The sequence below is a fragment of the Enhydra lutris genome, unplaced genomic scaffold, assembly GCF_002288905.1.
Source record: "Enhydra lutris kenyoni isolate GAN:26980312 unplaced genomic scaffold, ASM228890v2 scaffoldscaffold15, whole genome shotgun sequence".
In the NCBI taxonomy this organism is placed as follows: Eukaryota; Metazoa; Chordata; class Mammalia; order Carnivora; family Mustelidae; genus Enhydra; species Enhydra lutris.
In genome coordinates, this window is record NW_019154099.1 from 59,007,190 (window position 1) to 59,022,771 (window position 15,582).

The 15,582-nt window shown below is 38.5% G+C and overlaps 1 protein-coding gene and 1 pseudogene across 1 annotated transcript in view; both read right to left on the reverse strand.

Moving 5' to 3' along the window:
* Positions 1–15,582, reverse strand: part of LOC111146948 (family with sequence similarity 155 member A) — a 617,300-nt gene that overhangs the window by 523,580 nt on the left and 78,138 nt on the right. The window lies entirely within an intron of this gene.
* Positions 6,757–7,783, reverse strand: LOC111147166 (annotated as a pseudogene).

Consider the following 15,582-nt stretch of genomic DNA (forward strand, 5'->3'; position numbering starts at 1 on the left):
AATTGCTAAATTTGAAATAACTGATTTTAAAATCTATTCTATATACATAATGGAAGACAAAAACAAAAAAACCAAAACGGAGAAAACCTGCTTTAAAGACTGTGTCCTAGAGTGCATAGGTGCAAGCCTGAGGGTTGGCAGCCATAATTTGGAAGCCTCTGGACTGAGTGATGAAACAGAGCAGAAACTGATTAATCTCCGTGAGTCACAGTGCTGAGCGGAACGTGTTATTGAGCATTCTAAAGTGGCAACTTCATTTCCTCTAGGGCAAAGCACACTTGGAAAGGAAAGCTGCTTTACCATAAAATAATCTATTTTGTAGGCTTAGCAGGTTTTAGCGGGATGACATGACTTAACCTTTCTGGAGTGGGTAAATTATTGTAAGACTCATAGCAAAACAGCAGAGTATGTTCCAATAATATTTCACATTGCTTTGCCCAAGGTAGAGGTAAAAGAGAGGTCACATTTGTATTCTTATGGAAGCCTTCTTCCAAGTTAAAGATAATGAGAAAGTGACCTTGAAGAATAGCTCTGTTTTGTAAGGAGTTGGAGAACATTATTTAGATTAAAAAAGTAACTGTTATCTGGTGCCATATAACTGGTCTTTGGATTAACCACAAAGAACTAACTGGCGTGATTATTTTATTTTAAAAATATCTATTTATTTATCAATTACAAGATTAGATTGGGTTATCTCATGTATGCACAGCTTATTGAATAAATAAAAAATAACAATTGTTCTTTAAAAGAGATCTACTTAATTTTAATAGAACTTTCTACTGTATATATCGCCTGCTGAATGGTATTGAATATGCAACAAATGCAAGTTCTATTAAGGCACTACTTTGTAAAATAGTTACATCTCAAATGCTAAATCATGATGAGGAATATTCTGCAGAAATTCATAGACATTATAGACTGTGAAGTGGTTGCCCACCTTAAAATAACTTAAAAGAAACTCAGACTTACTCAATGCTTTATTACTGACTATAAACACATTATACATATTTATATACATTTACATTTATAATTTAAATTAACCTCAAATGAAATTCATGTAAGCAAGGCACACAGAATTTTTGCATGTATAACAAAAATAAAAATTTTAAATTTTGCAAAATATATTCATTTTGATTACTTTATCGTGTCAATTTTTGAAAAACAGTATTATATATAAGAAAGACTTAATAACTGCTACATGATACACAATGAAACAAAAATACTAAATTACTTGAATTTAGTAACTAATGGCATGTCAGATGCTTTAACTGCATATCCAATGCGATAGTCATTACACAAATCATACACTTTTTTTCCTTCTACATAAGAGCATCAATCTATAAATCTCTTCATTTTCTTGCACAGTTGTATTAGCCAACATTTAGACTTTGGCTATAACCTAAGCACCATGGTTTAATAAGATGAAAGCAGATTTTATGAGATTCATAGTTGCTTTTTAAAGTCAATTCATTTATGCTCTAAATCTTTCCAAAGAGATTTCAGACTCTTAACAATTTGTTCATAGTCAGCTTATCACCTTTTAGGTAAATGGTCCACACAAGGACAAATTTCTTCTGAAATACTCCTTCTAGCCCTGGGTCTCTCTGTGGCCACCTGCCCTTTGGTTGTTTGTCTTCTTATCTAAGGTCTTTCCTAGGATCCTGACACATTTCTAACTTCATGAAGTCATTATTTTTCTAACTCTTTATAGCCATTTTTCCTATTTTAAAATGGTTTCTGCTTACAGGTTACCAATAAATTTTATCTCCTGATTCTTTCTGACCCCAAATTAGTTGTTGAGTTCCTTGGCAGCAAAATAATAAATCTTCTTTCTTGTTATTGTTTTAATTTAAACTTGTTTATCATGACAAAAACAACAGAGACGTTTCTTGAAAATGTTGAACAGATGATGAAAAAATACAAAGCTATGTTTGCCAAAACTTGAAAAATTCATGCATTTATGGTCAGTTAAGCTTCAACAAAAGTGCCAAGAACACACAAGGAGGAAACCGTAGTCTCTTCACTAAGTGGTGCTGGGAAAACAAGTTTCCCACATACAGAAGAATGAAATTGGACCCTTAACTCAGGCAAATCAACTCACAATGGATTAAAATCTTAAATGTAAGACCTAAAACCGTAAAACTTGTAGAAGAAAATTTAGGGGGAAAGCTTCTTGACACTGGTCAGGACAATGACTTTTTGGATGTGACTGCAAAAGCACAGTCAACAAAACAAAAACAGAGAAGTGTTATTACATCAAATTTAAAAACTTCTGCACAGTAAAGGATACAACATAGTAAAGAAGATATCTGCAAAATGGGAGAAAGTATTTGTAAACCACACATCTGATAAGGGATTAAAATCCAAAATATGTAAGGAGTTCAAACAACTCAATAGGAAGAAAACAAATAACCTGATTAAAAAGTGGTTAAAGTATCTGAATAGATATTTCTCAAGAGAAGACATACAAATGCCATGAGATACATGAGAAGGTGCTCAACATGAATCACTATCAGAAAAATACAAATCAAAACCACAATGTGATATCATCTCCTATCTCATAGGACAGCTATTATGAAAAAAAGCAGAAGATAGAAATGTTGGAGAAGATGTGAAGAAAAGGGAACCCTGGTATACTCTTGATGGAAATGCAAACTGGTGCAGCCATTATAGAAAACCTTATGAAGATTCCTCAAAAACTTAAAAGTAGAATTACCATGTGATCCAAAATCCCCAAAGGAAACAAAATTAGTATCTCAAAGTAATATCCGTACCCCCATGTTCACTGCAGCATTATTCACAATAACCAGGATATGGAAACAACCTAAATGTCCATTGACAGATGAATGGATAAAGAAGATATACACACACAATGGAGTATTATTCATTCCTCAGAAAGAAGTAAATCTTGCCATTTGTGACGACATAAGTGAACTTGGAAGAATCCAGAAGACATGACGCTAAGTGAAAGAAGTCAGACAGAGAAAGACAAATACTGTATGATCTCACTTGTACTGGAACTTTAAAAAGTGTTAAGTTCACAGAAGCAGAGAGTAAAATGGTGGTTACAAGGTTGCTGGGCTTGGGGGAGAAATGGGAAGATGTTGGGCAAAGGGTGCAAATTTGCAGTGATGTAGGATAAATAAGATATCTAAAATACAGGTACGATGACTATATTTAATAATACTGTACACTCATCACACACCAGAATGTGCTGACTGTGAAGAGATGTTGGTTAACTTAATGGTAGTAATCATTTCACTATGTGTATTTCTATCTAATCATCACATGGTATACCTTAAATATATAGAATTTTTATTTTTAAAAACCTCGTCATAAAAAAAATGAACAGATGATGAAAACATACAAAGCTGTGTTTGCCAAAATTTCAAACTGGCAGGATTTTTTTAAAGTACATAAAACTGATTCGATTTTTATTTATGTCAAGCAAAAGAGAAAATGACATACTACTGATATACAGAATATGTTCAATGAGGAGATTTATATCATTTTCCTGCTCAAATTTTTTTGACAGCCTGAAGACATTGTAAATAAATTTTATAGAGACCCATCACCATTATTTTTAAAGCGTTCAACAAGACGCAACACTAGGACAAACGAACAGGAGACAGCTGAACAAAAATAAATACCAAGTGTTGCGTTGAGGCTCAACAACTTCACTGCACAGGTAAAGACGCGGAGTGGTGGCTCCTAGAGTCTGAGCGCCCGGTGAGCAGACTGACGACGCCAAGAGGAGTTGTCTGTGGCTGCTCAGGGACAGGTCTGAAAAGGGGAAGACAATGTGGACAGCACGGTGGTTTTTGTCTGTTTGTTTGTTTGTTTAGGATTTATTTATTTGAGAGAGAGAGAGAGAGCATGCAGGAGCTGGGGCAGAGGGAGAAGGGGAAGCCGCAGACTCGCTGCTGAGTACAGAGCCCTACACGGGGCTCGATCCCAGGACCCTGAGATCGCGTGACCTGAGCTGAAATCAAGAGTCAGCGGCTTCCCCGACGGAGCCCCCCAGGTGCTCCGGGTGCTCGGTTCTGATAGGACATTTTAACCAGAGATATTTACAAAATGGAGATCGTACAGAAGAGCGCTTTCAAAATGTCGGTCTCTTGACGATAAAGAAATTTTCTCTAATCTATGGAAAAATGTGAGAAACATAAGAACTACATTGCATATAGTTTAACAAAATATGACAAGATTAAGTTGTTGTCAAATATGGGCGGTTTCATTCTGAGATTATTTTCTTCCGACTTTTTAAGTGAAATGTATATTTTTACTTATGAATAAAAGTGAAATTAGATACACGATAGTGATTTTTTTTTTTAAATGCAATCACTTGACAAACCTTTGATCTGATTTAAATTTACTGGTCCATTAGACTCAAAAGTCTGGGAACTAGTCCAAAAAGGGATACCAGAGTAATCAGAATTTTTATACCGATTTAGACAGAGAGTATATAATACACAAACCTCAGGTTTAAGGAGAAGAAAAGAACGTGATCCCAATTTCTTAATTTGGGACCCAGGGATGGACAAACAAGTAGGTCTGTCCTTTTTTCTGATTTCCTGATTTTCGGCTTTCCTCTGATTTCCAATCAACTCAAGAAAAAAAGAGCTTTCCAAAAGCTATCTTGCAAATTTCAGTAAAGAAACCTGTAATGAAATGAATTTTAGCAAAACCTGAATGGAAACCATAAAGGAGACCAGAAAGGATTTCTTTTTTTTTTTTTTAAGATTTTATTTATTTATTTGACAGACAGAGATCACAAGTAGGCAGAGAGGCAGGCAGAGAAAGAAGGGGAAGCAGGCTCCCCACTGAACAGAGAGCCTGATGCGGGGCTCAATACCAGGACCCTGAGATCATGACCTGAGCCAAAGGCAGAGGTTTAACCACTGTGCCACCCAGGAGCCCCCAAGGATTTCTATCCTTTCTGTGAAAGTGGGTGATGTCTGCCAATGATGTTTTCTTGCTTCCCGCCAAGCAGGGACCCTGACGTGGGGCTCGATCCCAGGATTCTGGAATCATGACCTGAGCTTAAAGGCAGATGCATAAAGACTGAGCCACCCAGGCACGCCTCAATGATATTTTCATTCTGAGACCACGTGATTTTGTAGTTAACTATTTTCAGAAATGTCTTTGCACATTTGTCTTCTAAATTCACTGCAGCATTTTCATCTGCCAGTATTAACGAGAATAATTCCTTCATCTACCTGAGCTCTTAGAAATTCTAGAAGATGTGCATATCATGGAGTAGTAGTGAGTGGAGCTCTCAGTCTTCAATTTTTGGTATTTTTTTATAACATCTTTCACTTTATTTTTCTGGGAATTTGTCATTTTCTATGGCTCATCATTTTTGGTTTTCTTGTCTTTGTTCCTACTGTTGCCTCCAGTTAAAATGCTCTTGCTTTTTTCTACCTGTTCGAATGCTATGTATCTTTCAAAGTTCAATTAGATACCAGTTTATCAAAGAATGTCTTTTTGATTACCCTGTCCAAAAGTAATCAGGGGGCTCTTTTGTTGCATTTCATACCTAAGTGATTTCTGTTCAATTTATTTTGATTCTGTTCAATTTATTTTGTATACTAGATTATAAATGCCCCAGACAGTAGGAATTGTTCTCTAACAATCTCTGTAATTTCTACAGCTCCTATAATGAACTTAGGTTGATAGACAAAACTATTAGAGCTGCTCAAAATTAATTCCAAATATGCTTGAGTGCAGGTGTGTTTGCACACGTATGCATAAACATGTAGGGAAGAGTTACAGTCTACTGCAGACTTAGGACTAAAACAAAATTGCAGCTGGTAGCATTCATCAGAAAATAAAAGCATGTGTAGGACAATCGCTCCTTACTTAAGGAGCAATAAAAATCAGACCCAGCAAATTCACCCAGCCACAATTTTTATTTATATATAATTTTATAACAAAACTATAGATGTCTACATAAAATATAGATGTGACAAATAAGGAAAAATGGGTCACTATTGAGAAAAAGAAAACTTATTTCAATACTATTTAGTCCTATTAAACACAGAGTGTCTAATGAAATCTTGCTTTTCAGGTAACCAAAGACATTGTGTGTAGTGTTTCCTTATAATATTTCATCTGTGTAACCCCAAAGTAAAACTGCACCTGCTGGGTGGAAGCTAGAAGATTTTCTGTGTGTATATGTGTGTGTGTGTGCATGTGAATATAAAATATTAAATTATTTTTCTGGGGGCTCTACATTCCCCAAAACAATGGCAATGTTTCAAAAACCAAACACTAACTCAGAGCTAACAAGAGTACATTCCATAGAAATGTAGAACAGTGCTCAAACTTTAATGTGCACAGAAAACATCAAGATAAAACCTCTTATGAATTGCAACTTTGACGTAGTAGCTCAGGGCTGCACCTGAACTCTGCTTTTTAAAAATTTTTATTTTCATCTCCCTGATGTAAAAATTTCCTAGACAAAAACGTTTTATTTTTGACCAGTAAGCCGCAAATTCTCCCATGTTTCCTGGAAACAAGCAGAATTTCCCAAATCATATTCGTTACTTTAAGACCTTTAGAAATACCTTCCAAACTAGTATATCATGGCAATACAGTTTTTAGTAGTTTCTGCTTCATTCCAAGTTTGAGAAGGAGAAAGAGGGACTTAAAAAAAAAAAAAAAAAAAAAGAACAGTTGATGAGAAAACATCATTTGGTGAAAAAGAACTCTTAAAAATCACAAAACTCGTGTTTAAGATAAAGCGCTGTCCATTCACCCTTCACGAAGGTCTTGTAATTCACAGGCCATTAGCACAGAAAACCCAAAGCAGACGATGCTCTTGACTTCCACCAGGAGCACTGGGATGATTAATGTAGCGTTCTCTTTGATAAATTTTGCTGTAGTCATTTCAGTATGCACAGATTCTGGAAGATTCAGATGTAATCTGTACTCCTCAGAGACCTCGATCAATAAATCATCCTCAGAAACACTAAGGTCACAGGGACAAGCTGAATTACTACCAGGTGATTTAACTTCTATTTTACTTTCCAAAGGTTTTTCATTCCGACTAGCCACAATTTTTAATTCATAGGCTGGTCCCTTCATCTCCACATGGACCTCTGTACTGGAAATGTCTTCCATCAGGTACCTGGTTTTGCTTGAAACATGGTCTCTTGGCAATAAAATTTGAGGAAAGGGACCTGGATGGCTCACAGTACTGCTTCTGATCTGCCTGAGGATCAGTTCTTCTCTCGTTTTCTCCCTTAGACTCAGTGCGGTTGGTTTGGATTCTGGTCAGATTCTGTTTCATCCTTTGGATGTTTCCTTTTATTCTAAATTTAGTAATATTGGAAGAGTGTGAGAGTAAATTGGAGTTGTCCTCAATGCATTTCGTGGCCACCCATACTAACTGATCTTTTGGCACACGGTACTTTTCTCTGCCTGGAGAACACCAGCATTGCAGGCGACATCAACTACCACGGACACATCTGATGTCTCAGACACATCCTCTGGTCAGCCGGCACTCAGCGGTACTGGGTGAGAGGCTGACTGGGGAGCTGGGAGAATGGTTAACTGTCCTTTTCCACTGACAAAACCTGATACAAAATTTTTGTTTTCTTTAATTCTCAGGATCCTGGTGTGTAGACAGAGCTATGGTTCTGGGGCAACACTGTCTCACCTCTTCCAGCGGCTGTTGAAGGAACTCTTTAGAACTCGCGGGGCTGGTTTTGGCTAGATCGTCTTGGAGGTTCCGGGACTGCATAACTTGAGTGAGCATCCCCTTTCAGGAAAACTCCATGATTGAGGTAAATAAGCTTCTCAAGTCCTTTCTCTTGGTCTCTTGACCTGAATTCTGTAGGTTTACCAATCTTCTCCCGTGATGCAACATGGCTGGCCCAGGGACTGCACTTTGAGGATCAAAGGTGCAGAGTGTAGACTTGCACTCGAGTCAATCACAACCAAATGTTAAATTTGTTTAATGTCAATGCATAGAAAGCATAAATACAAGAATGCATATAAAACGGAAGTAGATAAATCATGACGGAGACACCACATTTTAATGTAAGGGAAGTGGGAGACCGGGAAGGCCAGAGTTTTTGTATCTTCACAACTGTCATCTTAAAACATGGCTGCTTAACTAAAAGCACACCTCCAGAGATCTGTCATCATTTAAATTATTCCTTGTGGGCCATAAACCATGGATATCAATTTTCACAAGAACGTCAGAGGTCAGAGACAATCCTACAGAGTGCAAGGGAAGGGGGTGAGTGAGCTGTGAAAGCAACAATTAGCCTCAGAGAGAAGATCTGCACTTTCCCTTTGTGCACAGTCAACAAGGACAGAAGCCAGGGGCACATTCAAAATGCGCTACAAACTGGCATGTATGTGTCTTCACTTCCAGCTGTCCCTCATGATAAATGTTTATTCGAAGTCACTTTGTAGAGGAAAACATCAGGTGCAAACCTGACTCTGGACTGAAGACACATTCACACAAAAGCCTTGCCCTACACAAGCTTGGAGGAGACACCGGATGCAGTCCGTCTGTGCCTTTGAACATGGAGCAGGGTCATGATGAGGCACAATGAGCCGGGGTGCAGCCCTTCCAGATAAACGCAGGAAGACAGAAATGCCGCAAGTCTGCGTGATAATGTATGAATGTGTCTGTGTCATCAACAGGGAAAGAAGACGTTCCATGGAGGTTGTCACAGTGGCAAAAGGGTCAGCAGCTGCTGAAGAGAATGGACATCACCATCGCATGAACCTTCATTCGGGAGAAACAGCAATCTGGAGGAGACGAAGAACAACACTATGGGCAGCCTCACGTTCTGCATTTCACTCCCCCAACAGATACTACTGAGAGTCTATTTAACAGTAGGGAGAGTAGGAGATCTGTAAAGATGCAGGCCGGAACTCTGAGAAACTCTGAATTTTGTCTGAGAGATAGTAAGGAGTTCTTGCAGGAATAAACCCTTGTACCTAGCATTACTCCCAAAGTATCTTTCAATCATTTTGAAAAATGTAGGTCAAAATATATTGAAGTGTACATACACACTCTCTGGTTTGAGAGAGGATGAGGATGATGGAGAGGAACCATGTCAGTTGCCTGGTGGGGAACCATGGAGGTCTCCGAGCAGAGCCATGAAGGATGCTTGTGAGTTTTTTTAACAGACTCCGTCTTATGCCAAAGAGTCAGTGGGTTCAGAAGAAGTAGCAAGCTGTAAGGTCAGGACACTTAGCTGCCACAGTCTTTTAAGGATGTTCCTTTATTCTGGTAGAAGTGGGGAGAGGAAACAGGGCAATTTGAGCTTCTGATGTCTTCACATGAACCTGGTTCTCATAAGTCCAGATGCATATTTGAACTAGTCCTGGGGACTGCGTGCCACACCAGGCACTAACCCCAGCCTTTCCACATTCACAAAAGCCATCAGCCAGCGCTCTACCTGTGCTTTCTCTGTCCTTCTTGCTCAGCGCCTCCATCTACCCTCTCCGTTTGGTGCCTCAAGGAGCTATACCTTCAATGGCATTAAATTTTGCCCCTCTCTTTGAGACTTCATTGCTTGGGATTGCCGATCTCTTCCCAGAGGATCTGTCATTCTTCCCAGAGTGTCTTTTGCTTGGCCCTATTGCCTCTTTCCCCCAGCTGTGTCCTGCAGGGAATGTGGAAGCTATCCAGATACCACTCTGTAGCTTATGTAAAGCCAGAGGAGGTTAGAGTAATAACTTCTTTGTCATTCTCAACATTCTGGAGAGTGAACTATCTTATAATAATCTGTAATTCTATTAAAATACCAAACTATTTCCCATTCCAATCAGCAACTATTCATGACTAAGACATATAAATACAGTTATTAATAAGAACACTAATATAATTTGTTAATTTTAAAAGGAAAATAACTTTCATATCTTTTAAACACAGCAGGTGAAGAAAATAGTTTAAGCAAAACACTAATTTTGTAGTAACTCTGTTTATAATTCCTGTCTACGAAATTGCATCCTGTGACCATCTTCCAGGAAATGAACAGGGAGGGTCACTATGAGGTCATATCTTCAGCAGACACAGCTAGTTCTTGTATTTTCTTGCTTTCCAAAGACACAAATTATCACAAAAGAGAGACTGATAGAGACTGCAACACTGGCAAACTCTTCCATATACAATTGGGTTAGGTTGTTCTTACTAATTGTCATGAGCGGAATTCCCCCCTGCCAAAAAAAGTTGAATTTCTAACCCCTAGACCTTCAGATTGTGACCTTATTTGGGAGTAAGGTCACTGTAAACATCATGTGGACATGAGGTCATACTGGAGTAGGGTGGGTCCCTAACTCAATATGGCTGTAGAGGACCACTGTAAGGACAGACACACAGGAGATGACATGTGAAGACAGAGGACGGAAGTGACGTGTCTTATCTGCAAGGCAAGGTAAGCATGGGGCTGACCAGAAGTTGGGACAGAGACTGAGCGGATTCTCTCTCAAAAGCCTGTGAAAACACCAAACCCTGCAAACAGCTTGATTTTGGACTTCTGGCATTCAGAACCGTAAGACAATAAATGCCTGTTCTTTTGAGACATCTGATTTAACGCCCTTTGTTACCACAAAAAAGGAAGCTAGTACCTGATTCAATATAATTGATTAAAGGAGGTTAAACAGAGCAAAAAGGAAGCTCCACCACAGAAGCAAACCAAGCCACGTAGGCTGGCCTCTCAGCCTTTATCTCAAACACACACACACACACGTATGTGCAGTCACTGTATCAAGGTAAATTTCTCATTCTTTTCAAATAGATAACATATGATTTTCACAATGTGCAATGTTGTATGTACAGGAAGTGGAACGATGGACACCCTAAGAAGAACTCATTCTCTGAATCAAGGAAGAAGAATATTTTAAGTTAGGGTGATGCCTGTTGGGCAAGGGAAAGGTGAACAAGGGAAGGGAGAATCTGGTGAGCAGAAAAAGGGGTCCCATACCTCCTCCCAGACCCCAGGCAGACTCAGTTTATGTCTGTTCTCCTAACTTAATCATTAAGGGTCCTCTTCCATTCTCAAAAATGTCCCAGTTTGAGGATGAATTACATTTTGACATAACAACAATCTCTAGTGCTTCTTTGTACCCATCCGACTCATACTCAGTAAGTCATTGAGGATCCTTTGTAACATGGGGATTGGGATATTATGTCTTTTCTCCCAAGGTCAACCATGAGATAAAAATGACATGAGATATATGAACATGATTTCAAATTTAGAAATATTATCCAAATGCCAGACGTTTTAATCACAATCCCAGCAAAGCATTAGCATGCCGTTACGGGAGGCTGTTTTCTGAAATTTGTGCTCTTCATCCACAGCTTGCAAAAGTTATTACCCTTTCCCTTGGTGGCCACTGCAATATGCTCCTGACCTAAGTCCTCTGCTCTGGTGCTCGCCTCTCACTTCCTCCAATTAAGGCGAAAGAGAGAAGAAGGCGGCTTGCATTTACTGAAAGCCTACAGCCTTGTAAGCCTCCAACAAGGCACTTGACATATATTATGGCAATAAGTGCTATTATTTATTAAACTTTCATTACAAATCAGGCACTGTGCTAAGACGCTCACAAAGATTAGAACACTTAATGGTCATCACCCATATTTAAAATAGTTACAATAACCCTTATTATAAATAAAGAAATGAATGTCCAACACATAAAGCAGTGATATTTCTGAACATGAGTTCAGATTCAAAGGGGCTGATTCCAGGAACAGTTCTGTTCTTTTGAGCTAAGTGACCTTGAACAAATCACTCTGCATTCCTGTCCTCTCTACTCATCTGACAACGGGCATAATCGCAGTACCTCATGAACAGGGTTATTATGAAGAGTAAATGAGTTAACACATGTGAAAGTTTTAAAAGTGCCTCGTACATAGTAAGTGCTGTGTAAGTGACAGCGATGGCCGCTTGCTACTACTGCCATTAGTGTTGTAATTAATAGCAGAATCATCATCATCATTATCTTTATGTACCCAAAGGCACATAGCCAACAGGTGACAGGAAATATTCAAATTAGGTATTTGGAGCACTGACCCGCTTATCCAGTCAACAATTATTTATTTAGTGCATGTTACGGTGCCAAGAATAAAATGATGGGCTGGACTAGATGTTCTTCTTTATGTAGCTATCGGTTTTACTTTCGAAGGACTCACGTTCTATCAAAAAAAAATGTTTTAAGCTAATTGTTGTGATAGTTGGAAATGAAGGGCGCATACAGGAGCACATAGTAGGTGTACATCTCCCACTCTAGGACATTCTTGTAAGTCTATGTCTGAAAGTTGAGTCAGAAGTTAACCGTACAATAGGTGGAAAAAGAATGTGGAGGAAGGTCTTAAAATTAGAGCCTGAATGGGGAATGAAAGTTTTGTGTGCCTGAACAGCAGGTTTTGAGATGAGTTAGAGAAAATCCAGAAAGCAGAAACAGGAGTCCGATGAAGAAAGTCTCACAAAGCGGTGGCTGTCGGGGGCTGGGGAAAGAGTGAATGGGGAGTTGTCTACCTGCTTTGGAGTGGCAGGTTTTGTTTTTTTGTAGTTGTTGTTTTTTAAGTTATTTTTATTAACATATAATGTATTATTAGCCCCAGGGGTACAGGTCTGTGAATCGTCAGGCTTACACATTTCACAGCACTCACCATAGCACATACCCTTCCCAGTGTTCATAACCCACCCACCCTCTCACTACCTCCTCCACCCCCCAGCAACCCTCAGTTTGTTTAATGAGATTAAGGGTCTCTTATGGTTTGTCCCACCCCAACCAACTTTTGAAGAAGTTTTAGAGATGAGTTACACAACAATGCAAATATCCTTGTCAATACAGAACTGTACAGTTAAAATGATTAGGAAGGTAAATTTTAGGTTATGTGGGGGTTTTTTTAACCACAGTTAAAAATAAAATAATAAAATAGAAATTCATATAGTTCCTTAGGGAATTGGATTTTATCTGTGTGGTGAAGAGAACTGATTGATTATGAGGTTTGGAGAGAGAGAACTGAGACAAGCAAAATAATTACAGAATTTCCAACCTCCAGATATCAGCCTCAAAGGATGCTGAAAAGAATAAGAAGAAGCACATCTGTTTAATAATTTTTTTTAAATTAATAGGTGTCAAATTTTAACCTAAACAAAGAAACAAAAAAGAATCAATTATCCGACATCCAACAAATCATTTGAAAGCGTTTTATATATTTCATAAATCTCCTAAACATAATACAGGAGAAATGATAAAAATGAGAAAATCAATATCTACACAAATAACAAATGTCCAGTTAAAGTGCCCTCAAGCCTCTTCCTCCTCCCCTCAAGAATTAGTCACCAGTCAGACCTCCAGGGGTAAAAATAGCGACTCCAGTAAATTAAGTATCACTAGATGCCATCCTCCATATAATGTCCACTTACAGCCTTAAAATAGTTATTTAGTTGTCCTATTATTATTTTCTTCAGACTAAATCACTGGTTCTCAAATTATGTACTTTCAGAACATCTGGGATCCTATACTAAAGTTTTCCATACTGAAATAAAAAAAAAAAAAATGGCAGGCCTTCCTGGTTCACTGGGGAGAAAAACAGTAGATGAGATTGTTTCCATTTTAAGTTTCCTTCAAAACTATTTCTGAAGGTTCAGGGGCCTATTTCTGCATGTCTGAAACACAAAACATGAATAAGAAAAGCAGCAAATAGGTATTACCAGAAAACGGAGAGATACAGAATGATTTCTGTCATTAACTTGTATACCTGTAGTTATACACAGAAATACAATACACATGTTCTACTAGTACAATCCCTACCACTTTGCATCACTGCATTAATACACTGGTATTACACTGAATTATATAAACACTGGACTAGCAGGTGTCTAGCCACCTGGACAAGTTTTCCACCAAAGGCCAAGAGGTCTACCTTACTTGATTACTTGTCCCCTCCTCTGGCACCCCTTCCTAAGTGTGTTACCCACCACTTTCTTCCTCCTACTCTGCACTGCATGTTTCCATTGATGTGATAGTCTTGGCAATCCGATCTTCTTGGTTTGGCCTTTGACCCGTTCTGTTCCATGACCTCCGGGAAAGCTTGCCAGGCAGCATATAGTGAGGTACCCTAACATCAAGGAAGTGTCCCCACTGTGGTGACCTCTTTGTTTCCTGTTCCCCTTATTTCAGCCACAGTGGGAATATTATGAGCATATTAGGAGAGGAAACAGCTGGATATTACAACACCATTAGGTCAAGCTTTATTGTATATGTATAGGTACACACACACACACACACACACACACACACACACACAATATCTGTAAACATCTGTATCTGTGTCTCTGTATCTATAACTACATATCCATGACCATATTGTATCTACGCATATAGAGAGAGCAAAGGAGAGAGACAGAGATTTTGACATCAATATGTGATAAAGTACTCTAATGAAGGGACTGTCTTATCTAAGTGACAGTAATATAAGAAAAATCAAGAAAGGGATAACCAATTATGTCTGACTTCTTAAAACCACCACCCAAAAATTACTGTGATTATGTCAAAATGGCCATTCTGTGTTGTCAAACATGTAAAGCCTAACAGCTCATACTGAGAAGTCTCTTCCCTTCCAAAAATACTCATCAGATGACCAAGATCAGTAAAATCAGTGGAAATAGTGCAAAACACCCAGGAACAGACTTGGCACATATTTTAGTGGAGTTTACAATTTTCCCAGCAAAACATTCTCTGTGCTAAGGTCCACTATATGATATCAAGTCAAGCCCTTTGAAGGGCTATGTTTGATTAGTAATTTCCCAGCCATTGGACTGAAAGAACCAGTACAAATTATAAATGATTTATCTCACAGCCTGGGAGCAGCTTGTACATGGAAGACATCTAGCCCCTGCTTTTCGCGTGAGTGCAAATTACTGTCTTTAATAAGTGCTCTCTAAAGCAAGAGCTGTCCCTCACCCACTGAAAGAGACATCTACCATATATATCTGTCACTTCACCACATGAGACTTACCACCTCACGGAAAGAAAATATGCAGTTAGGGCCAGACTACCACAGGAACCCCACCACCGCACACGCAAGGCTCTCCGCAGGATAGTGAAATCACCACTTACTGCGTTTTCTAGCTTTGTTGGGTTAGTCACAATTTATGGATTTTCACTGCACCATAAATGTTCCACAAGCCATAAATACCCATTTCCAAAATGCTGGGTATCATCAGAATGTGTGCTGAATAAATACAGTTCAACAGGGTTTCTAAATTTCTCCCTAAAATATTTATTTATCTAACAACAAAATTCCAAGGTGAGTATCTGGTTGATGTGGATGGAAGAGGATAGCTTGGTTATGGAAGTCATGCTGTGAAGAAGTGCCATCTTACCTTGATTAGTTCCTAGAACTTAGCACAGAAGCTTGCAAGCCTGTTTACATAGTATTTACCTATTTAGTTCCAGTTATGTGTGTGTATGTATATAAACGTGTATGCTTCTGCCTATATGTACACATGCAAATGGTTACACTGCTTAAGGACAGATTTTAAAATGAAAATAGGCTTAAAAATGAGGACAGATTTAAAAATGAAATTGAATGGTCTCTCA